Below are 18,447 nucleotides of genomic sequence, written 5' to 3' on the forward strand. Positions count from 1 at the left end.
TTCAACATAGTTTTGTAGTTTTGGAAGTTTTAGCCACAGATATCAGAGAAGAAAAAGATATAAAAGAATCCAAATTGGAAAAAAAGAAGTAAAACTATCTGTTTGCAGATGACATGATACTATACATAGAAAACCCTAAAGATGCTACCAGAAAACTACGAGAGTTCATCAATGAATTAGGTACAGTGCTAGGATACAAAATTAATACACAGGAAACTCTTGCATCCCTATACACTAACAACAAAAGATCAGAAAGAGAGATTAAGGAAACAATCCCATTTACCATTGCATAAAAAAAAAAAAAGTACCTAGGAATAAACCTACCTAAGGAGACAAAAGACCTGTATTCCGAAAACTATAAGACACTGATAAAAGAAATTGAAGGTGACACAAACAGATGGAGAAATATACCATGTTCTTGGATTGGAAGAATCAATGTTGTCAAAATGACTATACTATGCAAAGCAATCTACATATTCAATGCAATCTCTATCAAATTACCAAAGACATTTTTCACAGAATTAGAACAAAAAAATGTACAATTTGTACGGAAACCAAAAGACCCCTAATAGGCAAAGCAATATTGAGAAAGAAGAATGGAGCTGGAGGAATCAGGCTTCATGACTTCAGACTATACTACAAAGGTACAGAAATCAAAACAGTATGGTTATGGTACTGGCACAAAAACAGAAATATAGATCAATGGAACAGGGTAGAAAGTCCAGAGATAAACCCATGCACCCATGGCCACCTAATCTATGACATAGGTGACCAGAATATACAACGGAGAAAAGACAGTCTCTTCAATAAGTGGTGCTGGGAAAACTGGACAGCTACATGTAAAAGAATGAAATTAGAACACTCCCTAACACCATACACAAAAATAAACTCAAAATGGATTAAAGACCTAAATGTTAGGCCAGATACTATAAAACTCTTAGAGGAAAACATAGGCAGAAACTCTCTGACATAAATCACGGCAAGATCATTTTTGATCCACCACGTAGAGTAATGAAAATAAAAACAAAAATAAACAAATGGGACCTAATAAACTTAAAAGCTTTTGCACAGCAAAGAAAACCATAAACAAAACAAAAAGACAATCCTCAGAATGGGAGAAAATATTTGCAAATGAAGCAACGGACAAGGGATTAATCTCCAAAATATACAAACAGTTCATGGAGCTCAATATCAAAAAAACGAACAACCCAATCAAAAAATGGGCAGAGGACCGAAATAGACATCTCTCCAAGGAGGACATAGAGATAGCCAACAAGCACATGAAAAGATGCTCAACATCACTAGTTATAAGAGAAATGCAAATCAAAACTACAAAGAGGTATCACCTCACACCAGTCAGAATGGCCATCATCAAAAAATCTACAAACAATAAATGCTGGAGAGGGTGTGGAGGAAAGGGAACCCTCCTACCTTGTTGGTGGAAATGTAAATTGATACAGCCACTATGGAGAACAGTATGGAGGTTCCTTAGAAAACTAAAAATAGAGTTACCATATGATCCAGCAATCCCACTCCTGGTCATATATCCAGAGAATATGATGGTTCAAAAGGATATATGCACCGAATGTTCAGTACAGTGCTGTTTACAATAGCCAACACATGGAAGCAACCTAAATGTCCATTGACAGATGAATGGATAAAGGAGGTATGGTAGATATATACAATGGAATATTACTCACACATAAAAAAGAAGGAAATAATGCCATTTGCAGCAATGTGGATGGACCTGGAGATTGTCATACTAAATGAAGTCAGTCAGAGAAAGACAAATATCATATGACACTGCTTATATGCAGAATCTAAAAAAAAATAATAATACAAATGAACTTATTTAAAAAACAGTAACAGACTCAGAGATTTAGAAAACAAATTTATGGCTATCAAAGGGGGAAAAGAGGGGAGAGGGAGGGATAAATTAGGAGGTTGAGATTAAATTATACACACTACTATATATAAAATAGATAATGAGCAAGGACCTATATAGCATAGGTAACTGTACTCAATATGTTTTAATAACCTAACAAATGAAGAATCTGAAGATAGTGTTTGCAAATATATTTGCATATATAGCTGTATATATATGTATATATATGTGTATATATATGTATATATATATATATGCATATATAGCTGTATATATATATGTATATATATGAAATGGATTGGTCTGTTGTACACCTGAAACACAATATTGTAAATCAACTATACTTCAATAAAAATTTTTTATAAAAGAAATAAATTATTGCCAATAAAAAATGTTTCAACTACATTAATCATGTAAATGTGCTATTTTTTAATTTCAAAGAAAATATAGAAGAATGTATTTATAAACTCCAGATAGGAACATATTTCAAAAATTAGACACAAAAAGTGTAAGTTTGGTATATTTTACCTCATTGAAGTTAAAAACTCTTTGCAGCAGAAGATATAAAGAACTTTAAAAGGCAAAACAAGCTAACACTAGCAGAAGGTATTTGTATTTCCTAAAAGCAACAAGGGATTGAAACTACAGTTTATAATGTACCACTACAAAGACTAACAGAAATATGGGATTGTTATGACAGGAGGCAAATCCTGGAAAAGGAAACATTATATTAAAGTATATTCAGCCTCACCAATCATCAAGAAAATTCCTAGTCAAACAACGAGATGCTATTTTCCACCCATAAATTTGGCAATTTTTTTAAGATTTCACAATGTGGCCAAACCAGAACTCTCATACACTATTGAAAATGACTATTTTGTACAACCACTTTAGAGAGCCATTTTGCAATATTTTGAAAAATTGGAAGAGTATACATTCTTCCATGAAGCAATTCCCACTTTTAGAGTAAACTTACGCAATTCTACTTTTAGAGAAAACAATGGCATATTGTACAACAGTAAAATAACAATAACAACAAAACAAAACCTAGTGTTATATCTATCTATCCACATTAACCAAATACAATTTGATTATAACAATACAACACAACAAAAATATTGCCAAATGATATTACAGTGTAATATGGTATGTAAGATTGAAAAATATGCTAAACGATGCTATGTATTATTTTTGGATAGAAAGATACATAGTAATATTTTTAAAACCTAGTAAGCCTTTTGTGATAATTTTGTGATGGTTATGTGAGATGTTATCATGAGAGATAGAAGGGAACTCTTTGTACTGTTTTTGAAACTTCTCTGTAAGTTTAAAATTAGCTCAAAATAAGAAGCCTAAATAAAAACTAAGTAATACATCTTGAAAATCACACACACAAACCAACATTTTGCTTTCTCGAGGGAGTAACAGAGAGAAATGGTGCTGAAAGGACTATATGGTTCCAACACAACTTTAATGTGTTTGTCTTTAAAACTGTGAAGCATTTATAGCAAAATGTTAAGATTTGTTAAATCGTTATATTACCACCTCTGCTACTCATGGCTACTAGTGGCAATATGACTTGCTTTTAAATTATATTTCACTAGAAATGTCTTTTTCTTTAAATGGGCTAGTTCTGTATCCTTTTATGAGTGCCTAAAAATACATTTGATTACGTTAATTTTTCTTTTTGCAATTTCAAAGGTAAAAAATGTCAGCTTTTAAAATGTATTTATTTTTAATTTGCTTGGTACATATCATAGAGACATTCAGTCTCAAAGTGTAAGAATTTTAGCTATTAAAATAGTCAGATTTTATAAAATAAACAAATGACTTTTAGTCATGTTACACTTATTAGCTAAAGCAATTTTCAGATTACCTATTTAGATAATTGCAGCTACTGGAAACTTATAATGGAGCACTGTTTTATTAGATATTGAAATTAACAAGAAAAGGATAAAATTAAAGGGTGAAAGTTGTGCATAGGGAATCAGCAAGCAGTGAGGCAAGGAATAATTTTTATGGTCCAAAGGAAGAGAGAGGGTAACGTTAATTATGGAGAACAAAATCTGGAGTGAGTCATGATTAGTGCTGAGGAAAAGAGAACATGAGATCTCCCCCTTAAGTTGCAGGCTGTAAATTAGTTTCAATATGGCTTCCATAAATTCACAGTTTCCTAAGATATTGGAGTTTCTCACAGAAGATGGCCTATGGCAGGTGTTGGGGAGGAACACAACTTTTCCCCCACCCTGTTATGTTTTGGTCAGTGAGCCACAAATGAAACTGAACAAAAAATAGCTTAACAAGACAAAATGCAATTTTTTTTTTAATGGAAAAGGGGAAACCTTCACAGAAAAGAAGTGAAGACCTAAAGAAGTAGTTAGATCCAGGGACTTATATACAATTTTAACAAAGGGTGATAAATTAATAGAGAAATGGCTCAACAAAGGAAAGCGTTTTGGGCTTCTAGAAGCAGTAAATTGTGGGGAGGAAAATATATGGGAAAACTAATGGAAGATAAGGGTTATTTAATAATGTGTTGTTTATACAGATTCATTTCAGTGTTATCTTCCTATCCGGTGATGATGATTGTTCCTGGTACAAGAGAGGGGACGCCTTCAAAAGGGAAATTTATGTCCACTTTTCAGGTGGATAGGAGAAGAGCAGAGAGCTTCTCCTGCATCTGCCGTGTCCCAATTTGCCTCAGCTCAAAATAATCCTCATGCTAAAGTGGCATGTTTTGGGATGGCATGCTTGTTCTAAAGTCTCTTACCCCACAACATCAATCAAGCCCAAATCTAGAAGGTAATGACATACTTGAACAAGAGACATTGGAACTGTGGGTAGAGGCTTCTTAATATAAGGAGTAGAAAAATTCATGAGGAGCATTATGCTAGAGAAAGAAAAAATAATAGTTCTGAGTCATGTGTAGAACATTCTATTGAAGTTCTACAAGGTCAATACACAGTGTGGTTCAAGTCTTGGAGGCAGATAACTGACAAGGAGAACTCAAGAATCTTCAGTCAACAGTGTTAGGATTATTCAAAGGCTGAATGCTGCCCAGTTCTTATATGTGTCCAAATAGCTGACAACAATATTCCCAAGCAACATGGGCAAATACTAAGATTCCCATGTTGAGAATCACAGACTTAGCAAGAAAGTAGCCAAAAAGTTTTCTGCAAGGTGTTCAGGCTCAAGAGACTGCCCTGGTAGATCATGTTAGATGGTCTGGCAAGGTTTCTGTTTGCATAATCAGAAACTGCTGGACCATGTCCGTGTGAAAGAGAGTTAGGGCCAATGTTTATCATAAAACTAGAAACCTATTGTGGACTCTCAAAGTATTTTAGTTAGTGAGTCTGATTAGGAATTGAGAGAAGGATGAATAGGAGACTGGCAAACTGATACAGCTCTTAGAGGACAGAGCAATTGTAGAGATGCAAGGTGGACTTTGGGAACAGATAGTGATTCAGATATAAATAAATGTCCCAATATTGGATCACTGCAAAATAAGGTGTCAGTAGGTGAGTGAGGGTGGGGATAGTGAGATTACTAATCCCTGATCAGAATCATTTCTGTGTTAAATGTCAGTTTAAACATAATTACATATATTTCTTTTTTGATCCCTAGTTTAGTTGAGAGATTAGTTTATATCAACTAGACTTGATTGTTTAACAAACCATCCCAGAATTCAGTGTTTTGCTTTTAAAAAGAAAAAAAAAGCTTATTTATCCCACTATTCTGTGGGTTGGCTGGGTGGTTCTTCTATTCTGTGTTAGCTTTTCAGATCTCTGGCCAACTGGTAGATCAGATGGTAGCTGGATGATCAAGGATGGCCACCCTCATATGTGTGACAGTTGGCAGGCTGTCTTCTGGGTTACTGGGCCACAAATCTCTCATTATCCAACAGGCCATCTTGGGACAGCCTCCGAGTGTCAAGAAAGAGCTGGATCCAACAAACATCTTACAGGTCATGTTTACTAATGTCTCATTGGTCAACCCAAGTCACGTGGCCAAATCCATATTCAGGGGATGGAAGAATGAACTCACACTGATGGAAAGAGCTGCAAAGGGGCTGCACACATACATGGAGAGGAAGAATTTGCAACTTCTGCAATCAACACAGTTGTATAACTGATTATTAGCCTATCTCCAGTATTTCCTAAATAATGCATTAAAATTTAGCCAGGCTTTTCGAAACTCACTTTCTTTTTTGTTGTATTTGTCTTATAATGTTTCTTGACAACCAATAGTGAGCAATGCCAATAATATCTGGCTTTACACATGAGCTATAAGTCAATCTATGTTTGATGGCAAAGAAATAAAATGAGACAGGAAAGGATTATCTAGTGGGAAAAAGTTATAACAAAACTATGGAAAGGTTAGTGGATTTAAGGCACGGAATTGATTCTGTCACCTTCAAGGGTATAAACTTTTTCAGACTTAGCTCAAATAATGCTGAATTTTTCTCACAAGTCTCTTGTGATTAGTTGTTATTAAGCCACTTTAATTGCCCCTCATTTCTATGTAAGCAATGTGACTGAAAAATTTTTTTTGGAGTTTTTACTTGAATGAGGAAGTTGTAAATGGCAACTAAAGAAAAAAAATCTGTGCTATAATGTTAGAAGAGGCATTGTTCATAGAAAGTAATAAAAGAAAGTATACATATTAGAACTTTCCTTTCCTTTTGAGAGATTTATGGCATGAATTCAGCAGATGAAATCAATGTACTATGCATTATAAATAGGTCTTTGAGGGGCTGTATGGTGAATTCAAAATTCTTAAGAAAACAGTAGAGCACCTGTAGAAATAGGCAAGGACACAAGTAAATCCCAGGTTCCTCTTGAAATATTGTTATAATTTGTAGGAGTGAAGATGCCTGTTATTATTTGAAAGGGCAACATATTTCAATTTCATATACTCACTGAGATGTGCTTTGTTTATTCTTATATCATAAGCCTAAAAAACTAAGTTTACTGGAAATCAAGAAGTATCATTTACATATTCAACTTGCTATTCTGAGCTTTTCAGTATCACATATCTGGTTAAAAGCGCTGAGAGAGAGAGAGAGAGAGAGAATGTCCAAAGAAGTTATCCTAAAACAAACCATTACATGAATATAAATTTCCTAAGACAGAAATCGATGTACAGATTTTTCCTTGAGTTTTAATTATGTTGCTTTAAAAATGCGATAAGATAAATTATATTCCAGAATTTTTCAGTAGTCTTATTTGCAACACCTACTATAAAATAGTATGTGGCTTTGTCGCTCTTGCAGAATAGCAGTCTCAGTAATACTTCATGCCATATTCAAATGAGTATTTTCAGCTCTTGAAAACCTCGTTAACTTGTTTTAGATTTCTACAAAGTATAATTTTCAATATGCATTTCTATTTTACTGACATGCTGATAAAACTAAATGTTAGCCAATACTCTCCTCCAACTACATACCAAGTTTCCTTTCCATTTCCTTAGACAATTTAAACCAGTAGTCTTCCTTTTTCTTTCCCTTCCCTCTCATGCAATCTTTCTTGGATGATAGCATTCTTATTGTTGCTCTAGTGCACTTATCAATCTCCCCACAATTTTCAGTAACACTTCTCAACTCTCGATCTCAATTTTCACTTTCTTCTATAGCTTGACAACAGCCTGGATCACATCACTTTTTGGCACTTCTATCTAAAGTCCTTGAACTTAGTGTCCCTCCTCTCTGAACACATTTTGATGACATTGCATCAAGCCTATGTTATCATATCTATTAGCATGCCTTTTCCTTTATCTGAATTATAATTACTATCGTACACTTCTTACTTCATTATTCAATTAGTTCTCTGTTGACCACACAGTTTCTCCAAACCTGAACCAAGGGATGAGTCATTTAATGTTTTCCTATCATTTTCCTATACTATCAAATGTTCCTCCCTGTATTTTGTTTCTGACTGTACAAGTGCAGTTCCTGCAGAAAAATATGGATGGTCATATTTTCCCTTTTAGAGAGTTCAATCATTGTGATGATTCATACTGGGATCTTCACTATTATTGTCCCAAGTCCAAATTTGCCAATTTATCTCCTCACTAATGGAATAGTGTGAAATCTCTAGACATTTACTGAAATTTTTCTTTTTATATTATTAATGTAAACTCATAATCAACATACCAAAGTCATTTTCCCACCTAAAAATCAGAACCCTTCCTATTTTCATTGTTAGTAAAATCATTACTTTTATTCGCAATCAGAATCTAAACTCACTATTATTATTACTATTTTTTACTTCCTCTACTCCTGTTTCACCTGAACCATTTATTCATCAAGTACTTTTCCTATTCATTGTCATCATTATAGACCATGTTTTCATTCCTTCATTTCTGAATAACTGTTGATCTTCTTTGTACTTTCCCTTTCCCTGCCGTAATTTTTTAAAAGTTTCTATCTATCGTGAACAATGCTTTCATTGAATTACTCTCTAAAATACTGCATCTCAAATTGTAATTTATTTACCTCCTCTCCAGGTGTCGTGTGATCTCAATCTAGTTGCTCCATCTCACCAGAAATCTCTCCACTGTGTAAAATTGACCCTTTCCTCCAGACCTACGCACACCTTTTTGTCTCAAGAATGTACATATTCTTTTCTAAAACTCCATACTCATGTTTAACTAGAATGGAAGAGACTTCATGGCTGTTCAACTGGTCTCAACTTTGTGGGATTTTTATCATTCAGTTCACATCCCTCCACAGCATTAAGAGATGTGGGTTTTTTCTAGAACTGCAAGCCAGAGTGATCTCCCTCTTAAACAACACTCAGGATTTGTCATGTGTGCTTCACATCCTTATCACTCCCTTAATTACTGCCATATGCTTTTCTTTTGTTTCATTCTTGTCTATATGATCTCCTCAAAGAAATGTCAAGTTCTTCTAGGCACAGTTCACTGCATATACCCTTTTCTATACCCTTTATAACCTAAAAGAGAACTCATCACTTAGTGGGTAATAAAAATAGCTAACTATTATGAACTTGCTATGTGTCAGCCATATAATTAGGTTGTGAGAGGACTTGTATTAAAGCTTCATTTGCAGAGTAAAAGCAGTTCTTTGACTTATAATGCTTGCCTGGCTGGACTGTTGTAATTATTAGGGGGAAGGAGTGTAGAAACTTAAGCTTCTATGAGAAAGTATGAGAGGTAGTATAGGATACTGGTTAGAAGCAGGGACTCTAGAACTAGGATATCTACCTAGATTCAACCCAGCCCCTCCTTCGCTGTTCACCACTTACAAGCTATGTCTTTGGGTAAATAATTCACCTCTCCTTGCCTCCATTTCCTCTTTCAGAGACAAAGATATAATGCTAGTTGCAATCTCAAGGATTGATGAGATTCAAAGAGTTAACATATGTTGCTTAGGATAATGCCTAGTATTGGGAGTTCCCTGGTGGCCTAGTGGTTAGGATTCTGGGCTTTCACTGCTATGGCCTGGGTTCAATCCCTGGTCAGGGAACTGAGATCTGGCAAGCCACTTGGTGTGGCTAAAATAAAATGAAATAAAATTAATAAATAAAAAAGAATAGTGCCTAGTATTTAGTAAGCACTCAACTAACATAAACTATTTTGAGTTTTTGCCTTCATTTTCCTTAATTGACTCATTGTTTTTTAAAGCTACATCATTATAAGTTAGTAAAACCTGGCCAGTATGCAAAATGACCACTATAGCATACAAAGATTTTCAAGAACTGGTGTGATTTCTCCCTTCAAACTTTCAAATAGTGTAAATGAAGAAAGTAGAGGGTCTCTAAGGAGAGGGACAACTGTGGGTGAAGAGAATGATAGCTCTTCAATTATTTAACAGTATTTATTGAGCTAATACACTCAACTGATATATCTTCTGGACACTGTAGGAGATTTTTCTTGGAATTACATGACAGAAGGTACTCATTCGATAATAATAGAATATGCTAATATGAGTAGCAAAAGTAAGTGAGGGAAGAAATGAAAAAACAACAATTGACTGGAAGACAGAATGGTGGAAATAACTGCCGAGGAGCAGAATAAAGAAAAAAGAATGAAAAGAATTGAAGACAATCTCAGAGACCTCTGGGACAACACTAAACGCAACAACATTCAAATTATAGAGGTCTCAGAAGAAAAAGAGAAAAAGAAAGGGTTTGAGAAAATATTCAAAGGGATTATAGTTGAAAACTTCCTTAACATGGGAAAGGAAATAAACCCAAGGAGGAACACACTGAGCACATATTAATCAACTAACAAAAATTTAATACTAAGAAAACATTAAAAGCAACAAGGGAAAAGCAAAAAATAACATACAAGGGAATCCCCATAAGGTTATCAGCTGATTTTTCAGCAGAAACTCTGCAGGCCAAAAGGGAGTGGCAGAATATACTTAAAGTGATGAAAGCGAAAAACCTACAACCAAGATTACTCTACACAGCAAGGATCTCATTCAGATACGACAGAGAAATCAAAAGCTTTACAGACAAGCAAAAGCTAAGAGAATTCAGCACCACCAAGCCAGCTCCACTACAAATGCTAAAGGAACTTCTCTAGGCGGGAGACACAAGAGAGGAAAAAGACCCACAAAAACAAACTTAAAATAATTAAGAAAATGGTAATAGGAACATACATATTGATAATTACCTTAAACGTAAATGGATTAAATGCCCCAACTAAAAGACACAGACTGGCTGAATGGATACAAAAACAAGACCCATATATATGCTGTCTACAAGAGACCCACTTCAGACCTAGGGGCACATACAGACTGATAGTGAGACAATGGAAAAAGATAGTCTATGCATATGGAAATCAAAAGAGAGCTAGAGCAATACTCATATCAGATAAAATAGCCATTAAAATAAAGACTGTTACAAGAGATAAGGAAGAACACTACATAATGATCGAGGGATCAATCCAATAAGAAGATATAACAATTATAAATATTTATGCACCCAAAATAGAAGCACCTCAATACATAAGGCAAATGCTAACAATCATTAAAGGGGAAATCAACAGTAACACAGTAATAGTAGGGACTTTAATACCCCACTTACACCAATGGACAGATCATCCAAACAAAAAATAAATAAGGAAACCCAAGCTTTAAATGATACAACAGACCAGATAGATTTAATTAATATTTATAGGATATTCCACTTGAAAGTGGCAGAATACACTTTCTTCTCAACTGCACATGGAACAATCTGCTGAATAGATCACATCTTGGGTCACAAATCAAGCCTTGGTAAATTTAAGAAAATTGAAATCATATCAAGCATCTTTTCTGACCACAAGGCTATGAGATTAGAAATCAATTACAGGAAAAAGAAAACGTAAAAAACACAAATAGATGGAGGCTAAACAGTGCACTACAAAATAACCAGGAGATCACTGAAGAAATCAAAGAGGAAATAAATAAATACATAGAAACAAATGACAACAAAAACACGATGACCTAAAACCTATGGGACACAGCAAAAGCAGTTCTAAGAGGGAAGCTTATAGCAATTCAATCTCACCTCAAGAAACAAGAAACATCTCAAATAAACAATTTAACCTAACACCTGAAGCAACTAGAGAAAGAAGAACAAAGAAAACCCAAAGTCAGTAGAAGGAAAGAAATCATAAAGATCAGAGCAGAAATAAATGAACTATAAATGAAGAAAACAATAACAAAATTCAATAAAACTAAAACTTGGTTCTTTGAGAAGATAAACAAAATTGATAAACCTTTAGCCAGATTCATCAAGAAAAAAAGGAAGAGGACGCAAACCAATAAAATTAGAAATGAAAAAGGAGAAATTACAACTGACACTGTACAAATACAAAGGATTATAAGAGACTACTACAAGCAACTATATGCCAATAAAATGGATAACCACGAAGAAATGCACAAATTCTTGGAAAAGTACAATTTTCCTAGACTAAACAAACCTGGAAGAATTAGAAAATATAAACAGACTTATTAAAGTAATGAAATTGAAACTGTAATTAAAAATATTCCAGCAAACAAAAATCAAGGACCAGATGGCTTCACAGGCAAATTCTATCACATTTAAACAAGAGCTAACACCTATTCTTCTCAAGCTCTTCCAAAAAATTGCAGAGGGAGGAACACTCCCAAATTCGTTCTATGAGGCTACCATCACCCTGATACCAAAACCAGACAAAGATATCACAAAAAAAGAAAATTACAGACCAATATCACAGTAATAGATGCAAAATTCCCCAACAATACTAGCAAACAGAATCCAACAACACATTAAAAGGATCATACACCATGATCAAGTGGGATTTGTCCCAGGAATTCAAGGTTTCTTCAGTATATGCAAATCAATCAATGTGATACACCATGTTAACAAATTAAGGAATGAAAACCATATGATCATCTCAACAGATGTAGAAAAAGCTTTTGACAAAATTCAACACCCATTTATGATAAAAACTCTCCAGAAAATGGGCATAGAGGGAATCTACCTCAACATAATAAAGGACATATATGACAAATTCACAGCAAACATCATTCTCAATGGTGAAAAACTGAAATCATTTCCACTAAGATCAGGAACAAGACAAGGATGTCCACTCTCACCACTCTTATTCAACATAGTTTTGGAAGTCCTAGCCACGGCAATCAGAGAAGAAAAAAATAAAAGGAATACAAATTGGAAAAGAAGAAGTAAAACTGTCACTGTTTGCAGATGACATGATACTATACATAGAAAATCCTAAAGATGCCATCAGAAAACTACTAGAACTATTCAATGAATTTGGTAAGTTTGCAGGATACAAAATTAATGCACAGAAATCTCTTGCATTCCTATACACTAACAACAAAAATCAGAAAGAGAAATTAAGGAAACAATCCCATTTACCATCGCAACAAAAATAATAAAATATCTAGGAATAAACCTACCTAAGGAGGCAAAAGACCTGTACTCAAAAAACTATAAAACACTGTTGAAAGAAATCAAAGATGACATAAAAAGATGGAGAAATATACCATGAACAGATGGACACTTCTTGGATTAGAAGAATCAATATTGTGAAAAAAATACCCAAAGCAACCTACAGGTTCATTGCAATCCCTATCAAATTACCAATGGCATTCTTCACAGAATTAGAACAAAAAAATTTTACAATTTGTATGGAAACACAAAAGACCCCGAAGAGTAAAAACAATCTTGAGGAAGAAAAACGGAGCTGGAAGAATCAGGCTCCCTGACTTTAAACTATACTACAAAGCTATAGTAATCAAGACAGGATGGTACTGGCACAAAAACACAAATACAGATCAATGGTACAGGATAGAAAGCCCAGAGATAAACCCACGCACATATGGTCACCTAATTTATGACAAAGGAGGCAAGAATATACAATGGAGAAAAGACAACCTCTTCAATAAGTGGTACTGGGAAATCCAGACAGCTACATGTAAAAGAATGAAATTACAACGTTCTTTAAAATGATACACAAAGATAAATTCAAAATTGAATGAAGACCTAAATGTAAGACCGGACACTATAAAACTCTTAGAGGACAACATAGGAAAAACACTCTTTGACATAAACCACAGCATGATCTTTTTTGACCCACCTCCTAGAGTAATAAAAATAAAAACAAAAATAAACAAATAGGACCTAATAAAACTTAAAACCTTTTGCACAGCAAAGGAAAGCATAAACAAGATGAAAAGACAACCCTCAGAATGGGAGAATATATTTGCAAATGAAGCAACAGACAATGGATTAAACTCCAAAATATATAAACAGCTCATGGAGCTCAATATCAAAAAAAACAAACAATCCAATCAAAAAAATGGGTGGAAGACCTAAATAGACATCTCTCCAAGGAGGACATACAGATGGCCAACAAGCACATGAAAAGATGCTCAACATCACTAGTTATTAGAGAAATGCAAATCAAAACTACAATGAGGTATCACCTCACACAGGTCAGAATGGCCATCATCAAAAAATCTACAAACAATAAATGCTGAAAAGGGTGTGGAGAAAAGGGAACCCTTTTGCACTGTTTGGTGGGAATGTAAATTGATACAGCCACTATGGAGAACAGTATGGAGGTCCTTAAAAAACTAAAAATAGAATTACCATATGACACAGCAATCACACTACTGGGCATATACCCTGAGAAAACCATAATTCAAAAGGAACCATGTACCCCCATTTTCATTGCAGCACTATTTACAGTAGCCAGCACATGGAAAGAACCTAAATGTCCAACGACAGATGAACGGATAAAGAAGATGTGGTACATATATACAATGGAATATTACTCAGCCATAAAAAGGAACAAAATTGGGTCATTTGTGGAGATGTGGATGGACCCAGAGTCTGTCATACAGAGTGAAGTAAGCCAGAAAGAGAAAAGCAAATATCGTATATTAACACATATATGTGGAATGTAGAAAAATGGTACAGATGAATATATTTGCAGGGCAGGATAGAGACACAGACGTAGAGAAAGGACATGTGGACACGGGTGGAAAGGGAGGGTGGGACGAATTGGGAGATTAGGATTGACATATATACACTACCATGCGTAAAATAGATAGCTAGTGGGAACAGTCTATAAAGCACAGGAAGCTCAGCTCAGTGCTCTGTGATGACCTAGATGGGTGCGTGGGAGGGAGGTCCAAGAGGGAAGGGATATAGGTATACATATAGCTGATTCACTGCATTGTACAGCAGAAACTAACACAACATTGTAAAGCAATTATACTCCAATTAAAAAAAAAATAGACAGTAATATATTCAAGATAACAGAATGAATTCTTATCTTTAGAAGCATTTGATTTTCCAAAGATCCAAAGTGTTCCATCCTTTGCAACTTCAGGGCTACTGACAATTTAAGTTTGGTTGAGTGCCAAGACAGAAACAACACTAAATAAAACCTGAAAAAAAAAAATAAAAAGGAATGTTGGTATTTATAAATACAAGTATGCATCAGATATACAGGAATGCCTTTATCATGTAATAAAGCACATTTTCATAAGTTCCTTTTGTCTCATCCCTTCTGAATCTGCAGGATAATGTTGCTTAGACACCTATCTGTGTAGAGTGATGGCTAAGAACAGAATTATTCATTAAGCCATAAAATCTGAAATGGCAAAACCTTTGTAGAGTGTAAAGTTCTGTGTTTTTGCTATATTCACAAAACCCTGGGATTTGAATGGGCTAGACAGGATGAAATGAATTGGCAAGGCAGGTCATCATATTGTAATCTGCATGGTTAGGATGACAGGAGTACTGAAGTCTGGAACAGCTAATGTCTGTGAAAGTGCCTGTTAGTTTTACCTATTAGTTTGGTGGATAATAATAGAAAATAAGATTAATTTAGTCACCATTCAAAAAAGACATCTACAATAACCTTTCTCCTCTACCAATGCTAAGCAGAAAACAGAGTTCAGAGAAAAGATGAACATTTGTTTCAAAATTAATAAAAATAGAAGCATAATTTTCCAAGCAATTTCCACCAGAAAGACATGAGCCATGTATTTATACTCAGAAGCCAAATTCAGTAATTGATTAAAGACCTCTCATATAGCATTAGACTCTTATTTATAATTTATTTTGTAAACTCCGTAACATTTTCCTCACTCTCTGATTTACCTCCATTGCTATTATTAAAATGTATTCACAATGAAAGAGAGCAAACTGTGACTGATATCTGTATTTAGCAAATTACATAATACAGTCTGTCATTCTGAAGAAGTATTAATGACAAATGAGTTATTTAAGCTATAGGAAGTGTAAATCAATGCATAAGTTTTCCACATACTCGAATGCAGGGGATTCTTTCTGTGTAATTTGCATATATGAACTACACAGATTCAGAGATAAGGAAGGATAAGTCTCTATCTTCTGAATGTATACCCAAATTAAATAATTCTATTCCAATTTATTAAATGTCTACTCTGCTAAACAGTTGGAATGTATCGAGTGAGACATTCTCTCTCTTACCTCTAGATAAATATTGAATGTGCTGTTTCCTTACCTGTATTTCACTTACTTAACTTAACACTTACTTAACACGTCACACTTCAGTTTGGCTTTCTCGATACCCACATGGTACACACACACATCCATGAAGTCAGAGATAAGCACGTCTTCCCAGTTTGCACAATTTGCTTCTAACCTTATTTATAATATTATTCTCTTTTTATTGAAACAGCTTCTTTGTTGTATGAGGGCAGACAATGTGCCTTGCACATCAGTGTATCTCCAGCCCAGCCCACTGTAGGCCCTCAGAACACTGTGTTGACTGTTGTACAAATGCCTTTGCAGCAGTCTGACCCTGGCTGCAGACTTGCTGGGACTTACTAAGCAATTAGTGATATTCACCAAAGGAAGGAATCTTATGCTCTCTGAAAATCAAGATTCTTGCCCTCTTGGAATTTACAAGGTAGTAGAGAAAATTTTACCAGCAGAAATAACTGCAAGTTAGTATGACGCAAGGGTGGTATGAGTATAAACAGACTTTCACAGGCACTCAGAGTAAAATGAAACCTCTACCAGTCAGGATGATGAAAGGGGCTTTCTAGAGTAGATAGTCTTACCTACTAGTTTTGTCACATTATAATGAAGTCTGACCAATAACCATAAGGATTAATTGATGACTTTTGCTTATAAATCAGGTTATTAATATTTTTTCTGAGAATAGTATTAAGCCAACAAACATTTACCTTACTTTAAAATCATCTGGTAACAGATGGATTCCTAAAATAGAAGTGACTTCATAATATGACTTGCAGTTATGTCCACATATGCCATTCCTGTTTCTGCTGTGCACAAAATTTCTTAGACATAGCGTATAAATCAAATCCATACCACTGTTTACCTTACTTGGTGAGTATACACTATGTGCTCCTTTTTTCTTTATTACTGAGTTCCTTACAAAAGTGATTGGTTTAGTAGTAAAGCTAGAAAAGAATTTAGTGTCTGGACTGAATTATCCTAAAAAAAGATGAGCTTTACCTAAACTTAATATTTTCTTATCTTTGAGGAGACAGAATCACAGTTAGTTATCAAGTAGTTTAATACTTTTGCACAAGATAATATTGCAGTCTGAAATTATCATCTCCCTATAGACTCTGTTAAATTATCCTTTTTATTCTTGCTTTATTTAATTCAATTTGTCAAATATTCTTTTAGTACCTACCAAGAACACAATCTGCTTACTCTCATTTAAAATGAAATATTAAAGGTTCTATCATTTAATAAGTAATAGTATGTTTTTACTTGCACTCATCTCTTTAGCAGGACTTTACATCAAGGTTTAGAAATCCATATACATCATATTTATTTATTCTTCATAGAAAGTATTGAAGTGTTTTATTTCACTGATATGAAAATATCCTTTGTTAGCATGAGCAGTTACTCTTGACTTTAGGTGTGAATAGATTAATAAATAATGCTCATGTATCAATTCTTTTGCTTTTCCTTTATTTCATTTGTTTCAAAAATATTTATTGTGCATTTAATATATTACGCTAAGTATTATGGGAAATGCGATTTCCTATTTCTTCAGCACTCTTCACTTGGAAAGTCAGAAATAATGTAATTTAAATATAATAATACTGGCAAAAATGGTTAGCATTGAAAACATGAGCCGTAAGCCAAATAAATATTCTCTTTGTTAACCATCATGAATGAGGTAACATTTTTGGTCAATAATGCTAATAAAGCCACTTTTATTGAGTCATATCTTCTCATGACTTATGCCCCACGTAGCTCAACTTTACATGTTTAATGCAACAAACCATTTCATGCAGCATTGCCATTGAAGTTCCACAAAATCAATAGTGTCATTCGCACAACTTTGGGACTACTAGTATTTTGTGTTAAAGAGTTACAAATCATATTTAAAGGTTCAAATATAATACCGAAATCTTTCTTTACCCATTGCCATCACAAAATTAGATTTTTAGAGATTTGTCTTATGCATTTTGGTAATATCAAAATCTGGGTCACATTATCCAGCCCTCATAATGTCTATTGATACCAGAGATATTTGGTAAGTTAGTATTCTGTTAAGATTAAAATCATGGACTTTGGGATAAGTGAGGCTTGGATTCAAGTTTAGGTTCTGTTCACCACTGTAATATAATCTGTTTAAGCCTTAACTGAAAATTAGGAAAATATTTGCATTAACCATCAGTTTGTATGAGGATTAATGAAAACAGTGACAACAGAGTGCTTACCACAGTGCCTGGCCCAAACTATTCCAGTCAAACACCAGCAGTTTTTGATTGTAAAGGTGAAGTGAATCCTAATTCAGTCTGAAGCAGCCACTGAAGAAAGTTTGTTGCTGTTTTGACAAAGTCACAGTGCAGAAGGGTTGCTGACTTACTTTTTTTTTCTTGATTCCTAGAACACTAAATGTGCCAATTATTTTTAACTTCATTCTTTACTTGTTAGACTGATATTCATTTTTCTTTACTATCAAAGCTCATCATTATGAGTTTTTATTCCAGAGTGCTAAGGATGCTGAGGAAAAGGATAGACCAAACCTGCTTTTTTTTTTAGAAATTCACATTCTTT

General features: G+C 34.2%; 1 protein-coding gene and 1 long non-coding RNA gene across 2 annotated transcripts in view; one reads left to right on the top strand and one right to left on the bottom strand.

The window, feature by feature from the left end:
• The window catches only part of LRP1B (LDL receptor related protein 1B), a 1,905,856-nt gene that overhangs the window by 1,421,567 nt on the left and 465,842 nt on the right, over nucleotides 1-18,447 (top strand). The gene's annotated exons all lie outside the window — the stretch shown is intronic.
• Nucleotides 1-18,447, bottom strand: part of LOC309630506 — a 42,583-nt gene that overhangs the window by 10,738 nt on the left and 13,398 nt on the right. Inside the window, exon 2 of the long non-coding RNA XR_014245720.1 lies at nucleotides 1,969-18,416. This is a non-coding gene — a long non-coding RNA (uncharacterized lncRNA). The remainder of the gene's footprint in view (nucleotides 1-1,968; nucleotides 18,417-18,447) is intronic.

This window comes from Balaenoptera borealis, assembly GCF_965194805.1.
Source record: "Balaenoptera borealis genome assembly, chromosome: 6".
In the NCBI taxonomy this organism is placed as follows: Eukaryota; Metazoa; Chordata; class Mammalia; order Artiodactyla; family Balaenopteridae; genus Balaenoptera; species Balaenoptera borealis.